The sequence below is a fragment of the Danio rerio genome, chromosome 17 (genome assembly GCF_052040795.2).
Source record: "Danio rerio strain M-AB ecotype USA chromosome 17, GRCz13ab, whole genome shotgun sequence".
NCBI classification, from domain to species: Eukaryota; Metazoa; Chordata; class Actinopteri; order Cypriniformes; family Danionidae; genus Danio; species Danio rerio.
The window spans coordinates 59,122,382-59,142,056 of record NC_141037.1 but is presented as its reverse complement, the minus strand read 5'-3'; the positions used below and the strand labels follow the sequence as shown (position 1 = coordinate 59,142,056).

At 41.5% G+C, this 19,675-nt stretch overlaps 1 long non-coding RNA gene across 1 annotated transcript; it reads left to right on the top strand.

Moving 5' to 3' along the window:
• The first annotated feature begins 5,082 nt into the window (after positions 1 to 5,082).
• On the top strand, positions 5,083 to 18,004 carry LOC141378397 (uncharacterized). The gene is made up of 3 exons (XR_015513967.1): positions 5,083 to 5,407; positions 10,925 to 11,245; positions 15,903 to 18,004. It is a non-coding gene; the product is annotated as an uncharacterized LOC141378397 (long non-coding RNA).
• The last annotated feature ends 1,671 nt before the right edge of the window (positions 18,005 to 19,675 follow it).

The following is a 19,675-nucleotide window of genomic DNA, read 5'->3' as shown; positions in this document are numbered from 1 at the left end:
GACTGTAGAATCATCACAGCAATTTAATTACTATAGTGGTTGTGTTACCATAGCAACTATAGAATCACCCACCACAACAAATCAATTACTATAGTTGTTGTGTTACTATAGCAACTGTTGAATCGCTGCAACAGATAAATTACTATAGTTGTTGTGTTACCATGGCAACTGTATGATCGCCACAGCAGATCAATTACTATAGTTGTTATGTTACCATAGCAACTGTAGAATCACCACAACAGATCAATTCCTATAGTTGCTGAGTTTCCATAGCAACAGTAAAATCCCCACAACAGGTAAATTGCTATAGTTTTTATATTACCAGTATTTATTTTAATTTCAGTAATGTTATAAGCAAATATGCAAATGTTTATGTAGTTTATTTACAACACAGAGTGTAAAGTAATATCACTGTAAGTCTTTTAGTTAGTAGATATATATTATGACACTTACAGACTCGTGGATCTACACTGATTTGCAATCCAATCCTTAATTAAAAGTTCAAATGCATTTTCTTTATTTCATGTTTTAAGTTTCTTCTTCTATAATCCCTCTGCGTGAATCTGCAGATATTAATTTGATCCTATTGTATTATTATGATGATGATGATGTACACAGTTCTGTGCAGGGTTGTCTGCAGATTGTGTCTGGTCTCAGTGTTTACTCTAAGTTGTCCTCTTCGTGTGGGCTTGTAGCTGTCTCTCTGCACTTGATGGAGGTGGAGAGCGTTTGGAAATACTGTGTGTCGTTTCAGGCAGAGCTCAGCGCTGTGGAGGACCATAAAAACACACACGAGCCAAGGCCTGCTGTGAATCCTGCCGGACGCCTTAACGGCCGCGCTGCCTATGAGAAACTGTAGAGGGCCGAGGACATGACCTGCAGTTTACGAGCAGACCTGTTGCTCCTCGCCCAGAGATTCTCTGTGTGTGTGTGTGTGTGTGTGTCAGGCTCACAGAGTCTCTCTCAGCTGTATTGGAGGCTCCTCCACTGCTGCTGTTGCAGGTCTGCTGTGATTAAAGTGTGTAAAAGCAGGAGCTCCACTAAAGCGCAGTGATTTACACACCTGCCACTGATCTGCGCTCTGGAGGACTCATGAAAATCACACACACACACGCTCCACAAGGACACCTCTGTGTGTGTGTGTATCTGTGTGAGTGAGTGTGTCTCTCTGTGTGTGTTTTATTGTTGTGTGTGTGAGTCTGTTTGTATGTGTGTGTGTTCTTCACCGGACTCCCTCACTTCGTGGTCAACTCTTCTCTGTCTCAAGTCCACAGACGTACATGGCGAGCCACTGGACAAGCTGGTAACAGCTGGAAAGCCGCTTATACGGAGGTAAGCGCAAAAAGGAACGACGTCACACCGCCCTGTAGCGTTCGCATTAAAGACGAAATGCAGCCATACATATACCTCTCTGCCTACATAATTCACCACCTCCAGCAATGTTTACAGGGCTGTGTTTTCAGAACGATTCTGTGTGATGAATAAGTGAAGCGACGCCTCATTTCTCCACTACATTAATCGTTTTTTTAGTTCACATTTGGAAAATAGCTGTGTAGAGGCGTAACAGGTAACAGTAGCTTCAGAAGATCCATCGATTTTTCTCCAGTGTATGATCAGCATTGGTGTGTTTTCAGCCTTAAGACAGGTGGAGTGTGTGTAAACAGTGGTGTCCGCTCTCTTCCATTAGCCTCTGGTTGACTGCGGGTCAGGGCCGGTTCATGGACAGATGCCAGTAAAGTGTGTGTTCCGGATGGGCAGACCACGCTCTCATGTTTATTAGAGCTCTCTCACACACACACACACACACACACACACACACACACCAGGATATTCTAAGACATGAAGCAGATGTGTGTGAGAGTGTTCATGTGTCTGTGAGTGTGTGTGTGTGAGATGCGTCCCAATTCGCATACTTATACTACACCCTAAAAAGTACTTACTTTTTCATGAAGGTAAAGTATGTACTTTTGAGTGTGTAACAGAAGAGTATGCAAGCTTTGGGACACACTACTTCCTCGTTAATAGATGGTTGTGTTGCGAGCGTGGTCAGTCATCCACATTTCTGTCATATTTAATGTCCTGCCTTATTGGAGAAGCAGCAGCAGGATAATCTGCCATTCACAAGTCTTTCATGCGGAGAAATCTCCAACCCAGGCTCATTCTGAAAACCTACCTCTATATACATTTCTGGAGAGCGCTAAACGTGTCCCAGGAGCTACTTTTTTTTTTTTGCAGTTCTTATTTTCTTGAATCCACCAGAGGTCGCTGTGACTTTTCATTCATTCATTTTCTTGTCGGCTTAGTCCCTTTATTAATCCGGGGTCGCCACAGCGGAATGAACCGCCAACTTATCCAGCAAGATTTTACGCAGCAGATGCCCTTCCAGCCGCAACCCATCTCTGGGGAACATCCACACACTCATACACTACGGACAATTTAGCCTACCCTATTCACCTGTACCGCATGTGTTTGGACTGTGGGGGAAACCGGAGCACCCGGAGGAAACCCACGCAAACGCAGGGAGAACATGCAAACTCCACACAAAAACGCCAACTGAGCCGAGGTTCGAACCATTGACTTTCTTGCTGTGAGGTGACAGCACTACCTACTGCGCCACTGTTTCGCCCAGTGTAGACTTTAGAGATCTCAAATTTCTCTCACGAGTGCCATTCGCACCTGCTGTTCTCACGTAGATCCACCAGAGGCCGCTGTTGGCTGACTGTTTGACTGACAGATCAACTGACCCACCCTCCTCCTTCCCTAAACCCAACTAACAATTTTCAAAAGCAATCCAGAAAAAGAAAAGCCCTCGCCTAATTTTTACCACGTTTTCAGATTTTCCCACATTCTCACCCTGTTATTTACTTGTCTTGTATGATTTGCCTTTTGATTTTGTCTTATCTGCTTTCTGGAACTGCTCTTTACCAGCCTCGAACCCCGTCATCAACTCCTCTCTGCATCTCCAGTCCAAGATGTTCATGGTGAGCTAATGGTACATACTGGTTACAGCAGGAAAGCCGTCCACATGGATGTAAGCGGTCAGCTGGTATCCCGAAAATAAACGGCATCATATCCCCCTGTAGCGTTCATTTCATGATGAAATGCAGCCATACATACCTCTGGCTACATAATTCACGCTCTCCAGAAATGTACACAGGGCTCTATTTTCAGAATGAGCCTGTGTTGGAAATCTCCTCAGGTCTTTGGGTAACTCCGCATTCAGTCGTTAATGTCCAAACACATCTTTATAGAAGTATTGTTGTTGCAGATGAAATATAACACAGATTAAATATGTTCCGCGGGCTCGATATTAATGAACACTCATACAAACATCTTCACCAAAGCCTCTCTTCATGAACGGTGGTCTTTGTCGTCCATCATGTTTGTAGTTTATTTACACTTTTCACCCACATTTGTAGTTCTAATCAAATTCATGTCCAACACACAATGTACTGTGGGCAATATGAGCGGTTATAGGATGGACATTTCTACTCTTCAAGATTTTACCGGAAATAGTAAACCATCCAGGAATCTATAGCATACTCTTTACATACTACGATTTGGGATATGCTAATTCTATTTTCAAATGCTATTTAGGACGGATAGTATGCGAATTGGGACGCAGCAACAGATTTATTTGTTAAATTATATTTTAGTCACCAAACACATTTAGAAATCGAAAGATACAATTAAATTCGAGCAAAAAATATTGCAAAAATAAAGTACAAACTGCAAAATTTCAACTACATTTTTACTTTTTATTTTGCATCTCTTGATTTTTTTTCCTCTTTTTTTAAATGTGTATTTAATATTTTTCTCTATCATATAAATGTGGCTGTTCTAGTTTTTGGGCTGTTATTGTAAATTATTTTGTTAGATGAGCTCTAGATTTAGCTTCAGTGCAAACTAATCTAATGTATTTGCACAAATATAATATTGTCAACTCAGGCTTATTCTGGAAACGTAGTCCCGCAGACATTTCTTGAGACTGCGAAATACATCCTGGGAGGTGTGCATTTGTGCAGTTTTTTGTTTTCGTGAATCCGCATCTTGAACACCTCTCGAGAGAGAGACAATCGCGCATGCGCTGTTCTCGCATAAAGCCGCTGGAGGCCGCTGTCGAGCGACTGTCTGTCCGACTGACTGAATGATTGACTGGGCGACCGGCCAATCGGCCGACTCACCCACCTCCTCCTCCTCCTTCGCTAAACCCAACCGGTTTTACCGACTGACCCGTCCGCTTGCTTTCTTAAACCCAAGCAACGATTTACAAAAGCCGTCCAGAAAAAGAAACACCCCTCATCTGATTTTGACCACATTTTCGGATTTCGCCACGTTCTCACCCTGTTATGAACTCGTTTGCTTTTATTTTTTGATTCTGTTTTTGTCTTACCTGATTCTCTTCCCCAGACTCGAATCCGGTCGTCGCCGTCCTCGCAGTCAGCTCCCCTCTGGGTCTCCATCCCGCAGACGTACATGACGAGCTAACCGGACAAACCGGTTGCAGCGGGAAAGCCCTCCACACGGAGGTGAGCCGTCAGCTGGCGAGCCGAAGAGGAGCGGCGTCACACGGCCAAGTAGCGATTGCTTAAAAAAATGAAATGCAGCCATATGTACCTCCGGCTACGTAAATCGCGGTCTCCAGAAACGTCCGCAGGGCTACGTTTTCATAATGAGCTTGAATATTGCAGAGCTTCCTATTAAACATATGCATTCAAAAGAGAGATGTGTGAGGCGTGTACGCTTTAAATCCAGCTACTAGAGAAAGCAACGACGTGTTGAATCGACCCTCTCAGTGTGAACACTAATGTTTTGTCCTTAAATATACCTTTAAATCTCATGACTCCTGCAGAATCAGTGCACTCGCTGAATATCAGGGTCTTCTTCTGCTGTTAAACGCTGTTGTTAAGCGCTTACGAGTGTCTGTCAATTATCTGTGCCATTAACTCAATAATCCGGCGGTGAAGTTTAACAACGGCAGCCGCAGCTCATTTCACCGCACGCTCAAATCAAGCTGATTTAATTGGTTTGTCTTTAATGAAGTGGTTCTGGTCATTTGCACCTCTGCTCCGGCACAAAGATGATTCATTTCTTAATAAGGAACATTAAATGCGTGAATGTGCGGCGTGTGAGGAAAGAGGCTCCTCGCAGGAGAACTGCCACATTAATGACGAGATCATCGCAGGCGACCCAGAGCATTTGATGAAAGCTGTTCGTCTATGAGTGGTTGGGGACAGAGGTTAGTTTAATAAAGATGATTCAGGACTCCTGTGTGGACTTCATCATGTGTTTAAGAGGAGGAGACGTCCACTGGTCCTGTACGCCTCTACAAACTGCAGCAGGAGCAAAACAGAACATCAGATAATCTCCACTGCTGACAACTAGCTCATAGCAGAAGCTGCTAAAGGCAAGTGAAGCTGTGACGTCCTTCTATTATGCCGTCATTAGCTTGCTGGTAGCATGATTCTAGTATGATTAACATGTTTCTAGTGTGAATTAGCATGTTGTTAACATAAATTCATCATGATGTAGCATGTTGCTAGCATGTTTCTAGTTGAAATTAGCTTCCAGTATTAATTAGCATTATATAAATGTATGGATAGATAGATATGATAGATATATAGTGTGACTTAGCTTATTAACATGAATTAGCATGTCGTTAGCATGAATTCAAAATGAACTGGCATGCTACTAACATGTTTCTAGTTTGAATTAGCATGTTTTAACATGGATAGATAGATAGATAGATAGATAGATAGATAGATAGATAGATAGATAGATAGATAGATAGATAGATAGATAAACTTAGCTTATTAGCATATATTAACATGTTATTAGCATGTTTCCAGTATGAATTAGCTTGGTAGCATGTTTCTAGTATGATTAACATGTTTTTAGCTTGAATTAGCACAATGTTAACAAATTCATCATGATGTAGTATGTTGCTAGCATGTTTCTAGTTAAAATTAGCTTCCAGTATTAATTAGCATTATATAAATGTATGGATAGATAGATATGATGGATATATAGTTTGACTTGGCTTATTAACATGAATTAGTATGTTATTAGCATGTATCCACTATGAATTAGCATGTCATTAGCATGAATTCAAAATGAACTGGCATGCTACTAGCATGTTTCTAGTTTGAATTAGCATGTTTTAACATGATAGATAGATAGATAGATAAACTTAGCTTATTAGCATATATTAACATGTCATTAGCATGTTGAATTAGCTTGGTAGCATGTTTTGTAGCTTGAATTAGCACAATGTTAACAAATCATCATGATGTAGCATGTTGCTAGCATGTTTCTAGTTTAAATTAGCTTCCAGTATTAATTAGCATTATATAAATGTATGGATAGATAGATATAATGGATATATAGTTTGACTTGGCTTATTAACATGAATTAGTATGTTATTAGCATGTATCCACTATGAATTAGCATGTCATTAGCATAAATTCATAATGAACTGGCATGCTACTAGCATGTTTCTAGTTTGAATTAGCATGTTTTAACATGATATATATATATATATATATATATATATATATATATATATATATATATATATATATATATATATATATATATATAGATAGATAGATAGATAGATAGATAGATTAGCTTGCTGGTAGCATGTTTCTAGTATGATTAACATGTTTCTAGATAGACATATTGATAGTATGACTTAGCTTATTAACATGAATTAGTATATTATTAGCATGTTTCCAGTATGAATTAACATGTTTTTAGCATAATTTCAGTATGAACTGGCATGTTAGCATGTTTCTAGTTTGAATTTGCATGTTTTTAACATGTTTCCAGAATAAATTTACATGATAGATGAAAAAGTATAAATAGATAGAAAGATGGATAGAGTTAGCTTATTAGCACATATTAACATGTTATTTGCATGTTTCCAGTATGAATTAGCTTGGTAGCATGTTTCTAGTATGATTAACATGTTTCTAGCTTGAATTAGCACGTTGTTAACAAATTTATCATGATGTAGCATGTTGCTAGCATGTTTCTAGCTGAAATTAACTTCCAGTATTGATTAGCTCTATATAAATGTATGGATAGATATATATGATAGATACATAATATGACTTAGCTTATTAACATGAATTAGTATGTTATTAGCATGTATCCACTATGAATTAGCATGTCATTAGCATAAATTCAATATGACCTGACATGCTACTAGCATGTTTCTAGTTTGAATTAGCATGTTTTAACATAGATAGATAGATAGATAAACTTAGCTTATTAGCATATATTAACATGTTATTTGCATGTTTCCAGTATGAATTAGCTTGGTAGCATGTTTCTAGTATGATTAACATGTTTCTAGCTTGAATTAGCACAATGTTAACAAATTCATCATGATGTAGCATGTTGCTAGCATGTTTCTAGTTAAAATTAGCTTCCAGTATTAATTAGCATTATATAAATGTATGGATAGATAGATATGATAGATATATAGTGTGACTTAGCTTATTAACATGAATTAGTATGTTATTAGAATGTTTCCAGTATGAATTAATATGTCGTTAGCATGAATTCAAAATGAACTGGCATGCTACTAGCATGTTTCTGGTTTGAATTAGCATGTTTTAGCATGTTTCCAGTATTAATTAATATGATTGATAAAAAGTAGACAGACAGACAGATGATAGATAGATAGACAAGTACACAGACTTAGCTTATAGTATGCTAAATCTGACTTCAACTGCAGATGCAGGACCAGGCTGCACTTGGTAAAGTCAGATGACTGGGATGTTACAGTGTGACATGAGGATCAGATCTGTGTCGTCTGATAAGTTCTGCCTTCAGGAGTCAGTCTCTGACCCTGAGGAAACAGGTTTAGTCGTCTCCTGCTGGACTCAGACTGATTTACAGTCTCCGGACAGAGAACAATCAGACAAGCGGACGCAGACCACACCGCAGACAGATTTATGAGGCCTCGGTTTGACTGCGGCTATTTTAGACCTGATTCAGACACTCTAGTGTTGTGCAGGCTGCTCCCAAACTGTGTTAAAACAATATATAGTGTAACGATGTTCACAGGTTCTTCAGCCATGATAGCATCACACAGTTGCTGCATACAAGGCAGGATGATCCATGCTTTCATGTTGTTGTGAGCCGAGCGTCCGAATGTGTCAGCAGAAATGGAGACTCATCAGAGCAGCAACGTTTCTCCAATCTTCTATTGTCCAGTTTTGGTGAGTCTGTGTGAATTGTAGCCTCAGTTTCCTGTTCTTAGCTGACAGGAGCGGCACCCGGTGTGCTCTTCTGCTGCTGTAGCCCATCCGCCTCAAGGTTGGCCGTGTTGTGTGTTCAGAGATGCTCTTCTGCAGAGCTCGGTTGTAACGAGTGCTTATTTGAGTTACTGTTGCTGGAACCAGTCTGGCCATTCTCCTCTGACCTCTGGCCTCATCAACAAGGCTTTTGCGCTCACAGAACTGCCGCTCACTGGATATTTCCTCTGTGTCGGAGCATTCTCTGTAAACCCTAGAGATGGTTGTGTGTGAAAATCCCAGTAGATCAGCAGTTTCTGAAATACTCAGAGCAGCCCGTCTGGCAGCAACAACCATGCCACGTTCAAAGTCTCTTAAATCCCCTTTCTTCCCCATTCTGATGCTCGCTTTGACCTGCTGCAGATCGTCTTGACCATGTCTACATGACTAAATGCAGTGATCTGCTGCCATGCTGATTAGAAATATGCGTTTACGAACAGTTCGCCAGGTGTACCTAATAAAGTGGCCGCTCTGCCGCCTCTAAATCTGTTCATGCAGGGATATTTTTGAAGAGTTGATGTAGATGCAGTCATGATGGTTGTTCAGTAATCTGTAGCACTGAGTGTTAAGTGTCCAGCAGGGAACAGTCAGTCATTCAGTGTGTGTGTGTGTGTGTGTGTGTGTGTGTGCGTGTGTGTGTGATTGGGATCTTGTTTGCAGTTACTCCACTGGTATCATTAGTGCAGTGAGCGGTTCAGTCTTCTATCTGCTGCCGCCCGGCTCACTCCACCATTGGAATCTGTGATTATGACACACACACACACACACACGGCATGAGCAAAGCAGAAAACTGCGCGCAGGAATTAATGGCGCTGCAAACACTCTGGCGCTGCGTTTATGTTGACCCCCATACGGGGCCGTTCCTCCAACCGCTGGCATATGGGCTCCACTCACACACAGCGCAGACATCCAGACCATTACACACTCCACCGAGCTCTTACACACGCCAATTAATCAATTATGCACGCTTATTATGATGATGATTATTACAGCGGCTGTGCATTTCCACATTCACCTGTGCTCTGCTGATTTCTCCACTGATGATCTTCTTATTCCTGCATGAGATTTTAGACAATCACTGCTAAATGTCTGTTCCTAAATCTAAAATAATGGGTCACTTTAATATTTGATATAATCTCATAATGGGCAGTGGTTAGCACTGTCACCTCACAGCAAGAGGGTCGCTGGTTTGAGCCTTGGCTGAATCAGTTGGTGTTTCTGTGTGGAGTTTGCATGTTCTCCCCGTGTTGGCGTGGGTTTCCTCCGGGTGCTGGATGCAGGATGCAGTCGTCACATTAGTCAGTCTGCCGTCTCAGCCTTCATCATGATAATGGCTGTAATCCTGCCAAAGATCCTGATGAGTTTATGTGTTTCTACAGCTGTGCAGTGCACTAATATTTACAAGTGTGTGAGCGCACGCACACACACACACACACACACACACACACACACACACACACACACACACACACACACACACACACACACACACACACACACACAGGGTTTAAAAGTCATGTCTGCACACTAGCTCCCCTTTACAGTGCAGATATGCAGTTTTAGGCTGGAGATCTGATCTGTAGACAGTGAATCTGACTCCCGCTGTGGATCTGACAGGCTGGATGTGCGGTGGTCTCCTGTTGGAGATGCTGAGTTTGGCCTGAACCCTCGCTCAAGGCAAAGTTGAAGACAATTCCCAAAAGCTCCCAGAAGCACTTCACTCTCCGGCCAGAGCCTCTTTCTTCTGTGTGTCTCTCTCTACATGAGAGTCTACATCAAATCTGAATCGACAATGTTTATCTCGCTAGTGCACATTGCTAAAGTCGGTGCATTTACTCTGACTGTTTTATATGTATTTAACCCTCGTGTACTCTTCAAATGTACTTCCCTTTTGTTATGTGTTTGCCTTATCGACTTATATTATAATCACATTATTTGATTGCAAACCCGTGACAGCAGGGAATCATGCATTCTTGATTGCTGCTGACCATGTCCATCCCTTTATGAGCACAGTGTCTCCATCTTCTACTTCCAGCAGGATAACGCAGCATGTCATAAAGCTCAATCATCTCAGACTGCTGAACATGACGATGAGTTCACTGTACTCAAATGGCCTCCACAGTCACCAGAGCTCAATCCAATAGAGCAGCTTTGGGATGTGGTGGAACGGGAGATTGCCATCATGGATGTGCAGCCGACAAATCTGCAGCAACTGTGTGATGCTATCATGACAATATGGAGCAAAATCTCTGAGGAATATCTCCAGTAGCTTGCTGAATCTACGCCACCGAGGATTAAGGCAGTTCTGAAGGAAAAAGGGGTCCAACCTGGTACTAGTCAGGTGTACCTAATAAAGTGGCCAGTAAGTGTATATATATATATATTTCCCAAAAATAAAAGTCAAAATAGGAAGTCACAAAAAAATCATTCCGTTTGCTGAAACACAGAGAAAGAATGCATGGTTATCTAGTGTTATGTCTTTTCAATCAGTAAACGTGATTATAATGGAAGTCAATGGGGCAAAAACAGCCCCCAACATAACAAAAGGGCAGTCGATTTGAGCACGAGGGTTAAATGACATGTAAAATTAAGACATTATATTTCATTGTGTTTTCTAGACTGATACAAAGGACGTGAAGGATCTGACAGGCTCTCTCCGCTCCTCCAGGCGCTGGGGTTGAAGCCCATGGCCGCGATCTGAACGGATAAGCTGTTGGGCAGAAAAGAAAGCTCCAGAACCTTGCCTGCGGAGAGGGCAGCGGCGCCCAGGGCAGGAGGAGGCTTTAGTGAGTGGATCTGACAGGTGAGAGGCCACCGCGGCTCTAATGATGCGCACATCCATAAATCATGGCCGTCGGGTGGAGGACCTGCCCTTCATGTGGGACGGAGAGCCAAGAAGAGCGGAAAACTGACCCCATTACTGCAGCCCGGAGCCACAGGTACTGTGTATATACGCCCAAAACACCACTGCTGACGCTGAGCACAGACAGACAGTTCAGAGTTACTAGCCCTCCTGTTCAATTTCAGTTCTTATATATATATTTCAGGCAATTTCAGTTTACGAAGAGATGAGCTTTAATAACTCATCTCTAACAGCTGATGTGTTCCTCTTCTCCATGATGACAGCACACAATATTAGACTAGATATTCTTCAAGACACTAGTGTTCAGCTTACAGCGACATGTAAAGGCTTCACTAGGGTAATTAGGGTAAAGTTAGGGTAATTAGGCAAGTCATTGTATAACAATGGTTTGTTCTGGACACAATCCAACACTAATATTGCTGAAGGGGTGAATAATATTGAGCTTAACATGACTTTAACACTATTAAACACTGCTTTTACTCTAGCCCAAATAAAACTAATCAGACTTTCTCCAGAAGAACAGAGATTAGAGGAAACACTGTGAACAACTGAATCTGAGAAACAGCATCTGGGAAATATTGGAGAAAAGAAAACAAATTTTCAGAAATCATTTGACATCAACTATATCGTTAAAAATCATCGACTTTAAATAAATCAGTCGCCACTTTCAATCTTGATGAGACGCTCTGTTTTTACAGCATTAAATGACTGGGTAAAAACATCAACTTTTTTTTGCGAGTGTAAATCATTTTTAAACTTGTACTCAAGTCTGATTGGTTAACATGGAGGAGGCGGGGTTTATGAGTTGTGCTGCATGCAGCCGGCTGATTGGCTGGGAGTGAAAGCGCTGACAGGGCGCTCATGTTTTGAGTGAAATATCCCTTTAATCTGCCATGTGCCGATTGCCAGGTCGCTGTTTTCTTCACGTCACGGTTGACAGGGCAGGGCTGATGGAATCCAACACACACACTGATCTCAGCACGTGCTCATGTGTCACACACGTCAGCGTGATGTACGACACACACTGAAACAAAGAGTGTTTGCATGATTAACAGCGGCCCTTTTGTCCTTTGGCCAGAAATAGAGTGCGGCCGCAGCAGTACATGTGTGCATTACACCCTTGGATGAGCGCGTGTGCGTGCGTGTGTGTGTGTGTCCGCGGGCGCTCCTCATTCTGTCCCGGCGCAGGACCTGACAGTCACCCTGCATCTGCCCGCTGATTCATCACTCGCTGACCGACCCGCACTGACCGGCTGCAGGAGGAGGAGTACACACACACACACACACACGTACACACATGCACACACACATGCTGCACTATTGACCCAGCAGGCATATTCATCCAATGAATGCACTTCACTCACGTATTAAAGTCTGCATTAAAATAAAAATAGACACTTCTGATATTACTGGCGCACATTCCTGATGAGTTACCTTTAAATCAACATCTACTGTTAGATATGTTTACAGTAGATCATCTTATAAACTATATAAAGTAGAACCTCACCCTCAAAACAACTGATCTTCACTTCTGGTCACATGGAAGGCATTTAGGGCGGGGCTATCAATCATTTTGGGTGGGGCTTTCAGGCCTTTAAGACTGCGACCTGTCTTTTTGAGTGGGGTTATCAGTCATTTAGGGTGAGGTTATTAGTCATCTAGGGTGGGGTTATCAGTCATTTAGGGTGGGGTTATCAGTCATTTAGGGTGGGGTTATCAGTCATTTAGGGTGAGGTTATTAGTCATCTAGGGTGGGGTTATCAGTCATTTAGGGTGGGGTTATCAGTCATTTAGGGTGTGGTTATTAGTCATCTAGGGTGGGGTTATCAGTCATTTAGGGTGGGGTTATCAGTCATTTAGGGTGTGGTTATTAGTCATCTAGGGTGGGGTTATCAGTCATTTAGGGTGGGGTTATCAGTCATTTAGGGTGAGGTTATTAGTCATCTAGGGTGGGGTTATCAGTCATTTAGGGTGAGGTTATTAGTCATCTAGGGTGGGGTTATCAGTCATTTAGGGTGGGGTTATCAGTCATTTAGGGTGTGGTTATTAGTCATCTAGGGTGGGGTTATCAGTCATTTAGGGTGGGGTTATCAGTCATTTAGGGTGAGGTTATTAGTCATCTAGGGTGGGGTTATCAGTCATTTAGGGTGGGGTTATCAGTCATTTAGGGTGGGGTTATCAGTCATTTAGGGTGGGGTTATCAGTCATTTAGGGTGAGGTTATTAGTCATCTAGGGTGGGGTTATCAGTCATTTAGGGTGTGGTTATTAGTCATCTAGGGTGGGGTTATTAGTCATCTAGGGTGGGGTTATCAGTCATTTAGGGTGGGGTTATCAGTCATTTAGGGTGTGGTTATTAGTCATCTAGGGTGGGGTTATCAGTCATTTAGGGTGGGGTTATCAGTCATTTAGGGTGAGGTTATTAGTCATCTAGGGTGGGGTTATCAGTCATTTAGGGTGGGGTTATCAGTCATTTAGGGTGGGGTTATCAGTCATTTAGGGTGGGGTTATCAGTCATTTAGGGTGAGGTTATTAGTCATCTAGGGTGGGGTTATCAGTCATTTAGGGTGTGGTTATTAGTCATCTAGGGTGGGGTTATCAGTCATTTAGGGTGGGGTTATTAGTCATCTAGGGTGGGGTTATCAGTCATTTAGGGTGGGGTTATCAGTCATTTAGGGTGTGGTTATTAGTCATCTAGGGTGGGGTTATCAGTCATTTAGGGTGGGGTTATCAGTCATTTAGGGTGTGGTTATTAGTCATCTAGGGTGGGGTTATCAGTCATTTAGGGTGGGGTTATTAGTCATCTAGGGTGGGGTTATCAGTCATTTAGGGTGAGGTTATTAGTCATCTAGGGTGGGGTTATCAGTCATTTAGGGTGGGGTTATCAGTCATTTAGGGTGGGGTTATTAGCCATTTAGGTTGGGGTTATCAGTCATTTAGGGTGGGGCTATCAGTCATTTAGGGTGGGGTTATCAGTCATTTAGGGTGAGGTTATTAGTCATCTAGGGTGGGGTTATCAGTCATTTAGGGTGTGGTTATTAGTCATCTAGGGTGGGGTTATCAGTCATTTAGGGTGGGGTTATTAGTCATCTAGGGTGGGGTTATCAGTCATTAAGGGTGGGGTTATTAGTCATCTAGGGTGGGGTTATCAGTCATTTAGGGTGGGGTTATCAGTCATTTAGGGTGGGGTTATTAGCCATTTAGGGTGGGGTTATGGGGTTATCAGTCATTTAAGGTGGGGTTATCAGTCATTTAGGGTGGGGTTATCAGTCATTTAGGGTGGGGTTATGGGGTTATTAGCCATTTAGGGTGGGGTTATCAGTCATATAGGGTGGGGTTATCAGTCATTTAAGGTGGGGTTATTAGCCATTTAGGGTGGGGTTATCAGTTCTTTAGGGTGGGGTTATCAGTCATTTAGTGTGGGGTTATTAGCCATTTAGGGTGGGGTTATCAGTCATTTAAGGTGGGGTTATTAGCCATTTAGGGTGGAGCTATCAGTCATTTAGGGTGGGGTTATCAGTCATATAGGGTGGGGTTATCAGTCATTTAGGGTGGAGCTATCAGTCATTTAGGGTGGAGCTATCAGTCATTTAGGGTGGAGCTATCAGTCATTTAGGGTGGGGTTATCAGTCATATAGGGTGGGGTTATCAGTCATTTAGGGTGGAGCTATCAGTCATTTAGGGTGGAGCTATCAGGCAGCCTCTGATGGTCCAGTTGTTTGTCAGTGTGTCATCAGACAGCTTCCCTGCAGAAAGCATCATGTGTACGTGAAGTGTCCATCAGTTGTGCCCTTTGAAACCCTTCACTGTAAGGGCCCTTTGAAGTGTGCAGTTTTGAGCACTACAGTTTGGAACCACACATACAGCAGCGTACAGCAGATTGTGTTATGCTGGTGTCTGTAGTTTTGATGATGATGGGCTGAATAATGTTAGGAGGTTATTCATACAGAACATGTGTCTGTGTCTAAAACTGTATAACATAAACTGTAAACACTTACCATAGGCTAGTGATTCAGGACAATGCAATATGCTTACATTAAAGACACGGGTCACCCAAATAAAGTCAGCTCTGTCATCATTTACTCACCCTTCACCTTGTTCAAAACCGTTATGAGTGTCTTTCTCCTGTTGAACGCGTCCCTGTAGATTCTGAAGAGTGCTAGCTGCTGCCAGTTAACCTCTTCAGTCGTTTTCACAGCTACGGAGGTCAATATGTGCCATTATGAGGGAGAATGCTTATTGCTGGCACATACTGACCTCCATAGCAGGTGTGAAGTTTACTTAGGAAACTCATAGAGGTGTAAGTCCACATGAAGATGGCATGAGTTCATGTTCATTTCTGAGTGAACCGAGCGTTTAAATATGGTTAATGAAACTTCACCTCGGCACAGAGAGTGATGGGAGAGAGACGATCTGCATCTGTGTTAATATCCTGCAGCTCTGAGCTCGTCTGTACAGGAGGAAGCTGATGAATGTGTGTAAAGAGCATCAGTAAACAGCGCTGGGGAAGGAGAGCGCACTGTAAATATGATGAAAGAGCGCATTATGTTCACCTTGACTGAAGAACAAGACCTGTCACGTCCACACTACATCACATTTAATGCGCAGCCATGTTTATTCATAAGCAGACGCTCTTCACCCCAGCTCAAAGGCGTTTTAAAGACGCGTCCTGACTGTGTGTGTGTGTGTGTGTGTGTGTGTGTTTGTGTGTGTGTGTTTCTGTTTCATGAGTCAGTGAGCAGCTGCTCCGCCCGGACAGACACTTCTCTCGCCCAGCAGGTGTCTATGTGTGAGTGTGAGTGTGTGTTTGCGTGTGTGAGCCCTCTGCTGGCACAGCTTGTTGGGCTTTGACCTGTGCTCTCCATCACACATACGCACGCACACGCACACACACAGGTAAACAACACCTTTGCTCCGGCTCTGACAGGCTTTTGACGGGACCCCTGGACACCCTCCACCTCACCGTCGAAGTGAAATGAAAGCTGACAGCGCTGATTATAAATATTGCAGTGTTTATTAGTCGTGTGTGCGTGCGTGCGTGTGTGTGTGTGTGTGTGTGTGCATCACTCCTGCTCTCCTGCTTGGGAACGCTCTTCTTCTGCTCAATATTTTGGCGTGTGCGTCATGGACTCTTTAATGAGGGCTTAAATCATGCGGGTTATTGAGGAATGGGGGGGCTTGTCTTTTCTAAGTGTTCAGGAATAAGTTACCCCATCAAAAAAACCCAACCCCCCCCTGACGTAACCCTCCTGTTGATTGACAGCTCAACATTGCCACACTCATCATGCTAAACAGATGTTAGGACTGATATGGATCAGCTTTATTTTCCAGGTTCAGTGAGGGCGGGTCATTGTTTGACCCAGGTGACAACGCTCTATACTGAATTCTAGAGGACAGGAGGGTTGACAATACGACAGTGTTTGATGGGTCATGGCTGAAAGTGAGCATTTGGTTGAAGCTTGTTGCTCAGCACGTCTGAAGAAAAGCTGAGCGCTGCCCAGAGCATTGTCATAGGGCTGGCACGGCCCATTGAAGGGAACTGTGGGTATTTGGACTTGGTATGCTTTAATATATCATCAGTTATGGCTCTGGACTGATTGTACAGTCTAAAAAGTGTTGGGTCATTGCAGCCCAATGGTAAATTATAGACGGACAAACCCATCGTATAGGTAAAAAAATTAAATGAGCTTGAATTTAATTTAAAAAACAATGTTGAATGTGGGCGAGGCAGTGGCGCAGTAGGTAGTGCTGTCGCCTCACAGCAAGAAGGTCGCTGGGTTGCTGGTTTGAACCTCGGCTCAGTTGGCGTTTCTGTGTGGAGTTTGCATGTTCTCCCTGTGTTGGCGTGGATTTCCTCCGGTTGCTCCGGTTTCCCCCACAGTCCAAACACATGCGCTATAGGGGAATTGGGTAGGCTAAATTGTCCGTAGTGTATGAGTGTGTGTGTGGATGATTGCCAGAGATGGGTTGCGGCTGGAAGGGCATCCGCTGTGTAAATACTTGCTGGATAAGTTGGCGGTTCATTCCGCTGTGGCGACCCCGGATTAATAAAGGGACTAAGCTGACAAGAAAATGAATGAATGAATGAATGTTGAATGTGTCTTTAATTGGAGTCAGCATTGGGTTAATTACGAAAAAAATGTATTACTCATTTGATCCAACATTGGGTTATTTTTTATTCAATCTGAATTTAATTATTTGATTAAAGAATAATGTTGGGTTTGTCCTCAGTTGGACCCAACATTGGGTTATTTAAAAAAAAATATTTAAATTGAATTAAAAATGAAGTTAAAAAATTGGGTTTGTTCTTAATTGACCCAGTGTTGGGTTATTTTTTAAAATTACTTTTAAATTGAATAAAAAAAGGGGTTTGTAGTTATTTGACACAACATTTGGTTATTTTTGTTTATTATTTAGATTAAATTTAAGTTGAAAAAATTTTTTTAGTTTTATCCTTATTCGACCCAATGTTGGGTTATTTTTCAAAAATTACATTAAAATTAAATGAAAAGTTGGGCTTGTCTTTATTTGACCCAACATTGAGTTATTTTTGTTTATTATTTAAGTTAACTTTAAATTGATTAAGAAACAAAGTTGGATTTGTCCTAATTCTTCCCAACATTGAGTTATTTTTAAAATAAAAATTTATTTTAATTTAAGTTTAATAAAACAAAACAAAAAAAAAATAACCCAAAGTTGGTTTATCATTATTTGACCCAACATTTTGTTACTTTTGTTTATTATTTAAATGAAACTTCAATTGAATAAAACTATGTTGGGTTTGTCCTTATTTGACCCAAAGTTGAGTTATTTTTCTAATAAAAAATTTAATTGAATAAAAAATGTGTTTGTCCTTATTTGACCCACTGTTAGGTTATTTTTTTATAATTACATTTCAATTAAATAAAAAGTTAGGTTTGTCTTTATTTGACCCAACATTGGGTTACTTTTGTTTATTATTTAAATTAAATGTAAATTTAATAAAAACAAAGTTGGGTTTGTCCTTATTTGACCCAACATGGAGGTATTTTTTAAAATAAAACTGTAACTTAATTTAAGCTTAATAAAACTAAATTAAATTAAATTCAAATTGAACAAAAACTATGTTGGGTTTGTCCTAACTTGACCCAATGCCAGGTTATTTTTTTATGATTACATTTAAATTAAATGAAAAAAGTTTGGTTTGTCCTTATTTGACCCAACAGTGTTTTTTTGTTTATAATATAAATGAAATGTAAATTGAATAAAAAGCAAAGTTGGGCTTGTCCTTATTTGACCCAACCTTGAGTTATTTTTAAATACGCTTTCATTTAAGTTAATTAAAACAAATAGATAACCCAACACTTTGACCCAACACTGAGATAACCCCACATATTTATTTTTATAGTGAACCAATCACAGTGTTTTCCGTCTTCACTCTTTAAACTCATCTTCCTCCTCATGTCCTGAGTGTTATTGAAGATTCCAGTGATTCTCCTCTGAACGCGAGAACTTATTAACGCTGAGCTCAATGATAATCATAAATCTGGGATAGATTTAACATCACTGTGGATTAAATGCAAGTAAAATCCAGATTAACCCAGCCTTATCAGCGCGGCGGGGAGTTTGCGCTGGCGTTAATGAAAGTGAAACATCTCATATGTTAATACTGACGGACGTAAATCCAGTCAGTGCACATCTTTCGCCAATGCAGCTTCATTGGATTTCGAGGTTGACGAGGCAGATAAAGCAGTGATGAACCAAGGGGACACACACCAGAAACTAACCTGCACTTAACACACCACAGCTCACAGTTCATCAGAGATATATGGCTGTTGAGCTATTAATGCATAAACGTGAGCACATCCGTGTCAATATTATGACATTTTGACATCGAAGCATCAACTGAAAGCTGAAAAGAATGTGACATAAAACTGTTTGAAAGTCTCTGGTTCGAGTCCCGGCTGGGTCAGTTGGTGTTTCTGTGTGGAGTTTGCATGTTCTCCCCATGTTGGTGTGGGTTTCCTCCGGGTGCTCCGGTTTCCCCCACAGTCCAAACACATGCGCTATAGAGGAACTGATCAACTACACTGGCCGTAGTGTATGAGTGTGAATAAGTGTGTATGAGTGTTTCCCAGCTGGAAGAGCATTCGCTGCTTAAAGCATATACTGGAATAGTCGGTGGTTCATTCCACTGTGGCAACCTCTGAAATAGAGGCTAATTCTCCATCAGCTGTTTTCATTCTGTCAGCTTTGTGTTAAAATAAAGAATTAATAAACTCTTACAACTCAGAACAATGCTTTGTGTCTAGTTTTCATGTTTTAATAATCAGGATAAAGTACATCCCGCCGGTTGTTTTCCCAGAATGAAGTCTTCAGTCTTCTACAGCAGCTGCTGTGCTTTAATAAACCTGTCAGGATTTATTCTGCAATAAACAACCTCTTAGATGTACTAAGGCCCTTTCTTATGAGGATATGAGATGACCTATATGGTGATTTAGAGATGTGATGTTGAAGTCTAGATGAGGG